Source organism: Atta cephalotes (genome assembly GCF_000143395.1).
Source record: "Atta cephalotes unplaced genomic scaffold scaffold00001, whole genome shotgun sequence".
Taxonomy (NCBI): Eukaryota; Metazoa; Arthropoda; class Insecta; order Hymenoptera; family Formicidae; genus Atta; species Atta cephalotes.
Genome location: NW_012130065.1, coordinates 5,671,115 through 5,675,426, shown reverse-complemented (window position 1 = coordinate 5,675,426; position 4,312 = coordinate 5,671,115).

Sequence of the window (4,312 nt, the reverse complement as noted above, 5' to 3'; positions counted from 1 at the left end):
ACACACACACACACACACACACACACACACACACACACACACACACACACATATATATATATATATACACATGTATAACAAGTTATATGTATAAAAATGTTATCTAACGCGTTTTTACTTCAAAAAATAAAAACACGCAAATTTTACTGACTGTATGAAGTGATTACATGTGATTATTTGTTAGACAATGGAACCAGAGAAGTGGTCTTGCAATTGTTTCCTACTACTTCCTCTGAAAGGCGGAAGGAACCAGAAGCTAGTGAAAAATTTCAGCTGCCGTGCTGTGTGGTTAAACCGCGCTTTCTGAAAACGCGGTAGAATCGAGGCTGACGTTTCCGGATAATACATACAAGTGCAGACAGTTGCTAACTGCGAGTGCGCGGTAACGAAACTCTGCGTGTTCGTTTGCTCTTGACTTATTCCAGTTAAATTAAAATTGAGCGAAGAACGTTTTTTGACATCCCGTCGAAAAATTCATAGTCTCAGGCAAATAAATCAAAAGAATAAGCATGATCTATTGTAACTTTTTAGTGATTTTCTTTCCAAGAAAACGGATTTTTTATTTTTCTTTCTAATTTTAATTTTGAAGCCTTTTTTATTTTTTAAACTAATTAAATGTAAAATGCTTTATTAATATTTAAGGTCTTTTAATTACTAAATTTATTAAATATCAAATTTATTTTGGAAATATAATAAAAAATTAATTGTTTACGATATTTAATATTTCACGCCAATATATGTCAGAATTAAATATAAAATATTTCGTAAACCATTTTAGTTTTTTTTTTATTTTTGCCTTAATTTTATATGCAGAGTAATTAAAAGAATTATCTATAAAAAAAAAACATAATTCCATTAAAAAAAGTAGAGGTATCTTTGTATCTTTTTAGTATTTCCACCTAGAAAAACAATATAACCAAAATATGTCCCCGTTCCACTTTTCTAAAGTATTTATTCGTATCATCAATAATTTTGAAGAAAATTGACTGGATTGATTAAAATGGGTCGCTCTATATATATATTTTTTAATTTGCAATAAATTGAAATAAAAATAAATGCAAAATGTTTTGTATATTATCAATGAATACAGAATAACTCATATCGCAAACATTCTCTTCTATTAATGGTACAATATGTGTTACTGCAGGAACAATGTACGCGCGTTGTCAGATTAAATAAGCATTTAGTAATTTTGCTGATGGGCTTGTAACTGTAAGCGAGATTTTTCAAATCCATGTGTACGGCAGTCAACGATCTGTAATCGTGAGATTTACGAGCGCACTGAGTAACGGGTCGAGCAGACTGATAAACGAGCGAAGTTCTGAGACGAGAGAATGAGAATAAGCACATCCTTTCATATAAAACACACCCCATTTGTTTGTGCAAAATGATACAAAAATGTAAAAAAATTTTTTTGAGCCTTCAGCGTGCACGAAAAAAAAGTTTCAATCGATAAAATAAAGAGTCAAACGGATGCGGAATTGAAACAGTCTAGATAGCTGTTTCTCGTAGCGCCATTTTTATGGCATAGTGCCGTACCCCTTTGTGTGTATCCTTTTCTTTGCGTTCCAGGGACAATCGACATGAAAATGACAAAAGGAAATAAATTCAAAATTTCTTCTTTAAAGCGTTGTTAGAAGTAATGAGATATATGAAACAAAAGTATTACGAACATTTTTCCGTGGAATATAAAGGAAAATTTCTCGAGCGGATAAACTTCATATCTCTTTCAATAAGCAGACATATCGCATAATGTGCATAATGATAATCGAGAAATACAGTGTTAGATTCAGTGAATATCTTTTAATAACGAGACTTAAATTAGCAAATCTATTTTACTTTTAATACGCAATTTCTTCGGAAACTGCGAGCATAAAATTCTATTCTCTCACATGCACGTTCATGTCCCACGCGACATGTCACGTTTATACATGACACAGATTTTTGCGTTACGCTTTTCATTCAAGTCGAGGGGAAATGTCGTCGAAAAGTACACTACTAGTGACTACGTCACTGCTCGGGATGACTGTTATCTGACAGCATTGTGGTGAAAAAACGTCGCGATTTACAAATGAAAAGCGGGGCTCTTAACGAACAGGCATGATTCCGTATTCAGCTGTTATTCACGATAAGTATTAAAATGGGACACGCGCGGGATATTGTTGGGACAGGTCGAGAGGGAAAAAAACAACGATAAATTCTCGTTTCGCACGTATTCAAGATATCCTGAGTGCGAAACAGATGTTTCCGTGAACAAGACATCCGCGCGATCGTCATATCCGTGAAAAGGTTGAAGAGCGACGCGTGGGATCGCGTGATAGTCTGGCGGAAAACGGTTATGCCGTTTGCGTCGAGTCAGCATCATAAATTTTACGAACATCCAATCTGCTTTTCTTGAGTGCTCGCGCACTTTCCCGGCCCCGTAATGTATCGCTTGATGGTTTAAAAGCGCGTAAACGGATTGAACCACGCGTTAACGAAGTGTTAACGATAAATGATAGCACCACCGGCTGAATATCTATTTGGTCGTTAGATTTTTGCTATGCCCTTCGTCATTTATGTTGTTATCAAAAGTTATGAATATTTTGTATTATTTGTATAACATACTAAGCAGCTCGCAGCTTACAAATGGGTTAGTTTTTGCGGATTATGTTGGACGAACACGTAACTCGAACATCGGCGCGCTATATTCTTGCATATTATCTCTGTAAAACGTATCTGGGTTGCCAGAATTCAACATAAATCAAGGATGAATAATGAGGTCGATGTGATATGAAAGTAGCGTGTTTAATTAATTAAATAAATATTGTATGTTATGTTTCATTAGATTACATGGATAATTTAAAAGAATGATTTATGAATGAGATTAAAAGCAATTTTACGTATGTGAATATTAGAGGAAAAGGTAGTAATATGAGACTTAAAATTCTTATTATAATTAACATCATTTCTCACAAAAGATTTTCAACTTGTTCTTAAGTAAATATTGAAATTGCGAAACAGTTGGCGCCACGACGAGATCTTTTTGTTGACAATTAATACTTATCTATTATATAGTATACTAAAGTTTTTCTCTTTATAATTTTCAATGTCAAATTTAATGTATTTTAAAATTCGAGTTTATATTTTAAGATGTAATCTTAAAGTAATTAATGCTTAAAATGTTATTCTTCTATTTTGAGAAGAAGTAAATCTCACGAACTAAATTTTTACTGGGACACAATTAAATGTAAACTCAATATTTTTATATTAGATCCTCTAACAAGTGAATAATGTAAGCCCGGGACTTTAACGAAAAATAAAATTGTAGAACATTATTTTTTGTTAAAAATTTTTGGCGGTGATTTCAAAAAGTCTTTAAGGAAAGAAATATTAATAGTAAACATTCACAAAGACAGGATCAAAGCAAAAATATTACTAAAAGAACGTGTTCATGAAAAGAAACTTCTAAATTTAGATAATAATATCTCAATACATTCAAAATTCTCTTCATGGTATAGACGATTCATGTATGGAAATAGATTTCATATATTCATAAAACGAGAACTACGATATATAAAATATCATTTACCGATTTTCTGAATGTGAATATCTTTTACAACATAGAAAAAAGTGGTAAAGTAGATCTCATTTTGTTTTTTGTGTATTTTCTTATTTTTTAATTATATTCAAGTCCATAATATTACAAACAATCATTTATTAAAAAATCCATGTTTAATATAAAATACATTTAAAATTATTAAGATAGTTCACAAAAAAATTATTTAAAAAGAGACATTATGCTATAACTATCTTAATGTAATGGTAAAGTGGGCGCTTTTTTCTATATTTTTACAGAATTTGATTCTTTGAAGTCTATTTGCATTTTATGAAAAGTTCAAATAGACCCGAAGAAAATTCTGTAAAAATATAGGAGATGCCCACTATTTACACGTGTAAAATCCCTAGCTCTTTCAGGCATTCCATCACATTTAGATAATTACATCACAATGTCTCTTTTTATTTAAACAATTTTTTCATTTTGTGAACTGTTTTAATCATTTTAAGTATGTTTTATGTTAAATTAATCAATAAATTATACACATATATTTATATAAATCATTTGCAATATCATTGACTTGAATGTAACTTAAAAATAGGAACAAAACAAAATAATATATTCATTTTACTATTTTTTCTCTCTAATATATTGTAAAAAATATGTCAGTAAATAATTATTTTGACGTAATACTTGACTTCTCGCCTTACGAATCTTCGATCGATGTTGTAAATGGAATGGCTGAGAGAGCTAGGGATTACACGTGTCAAATAT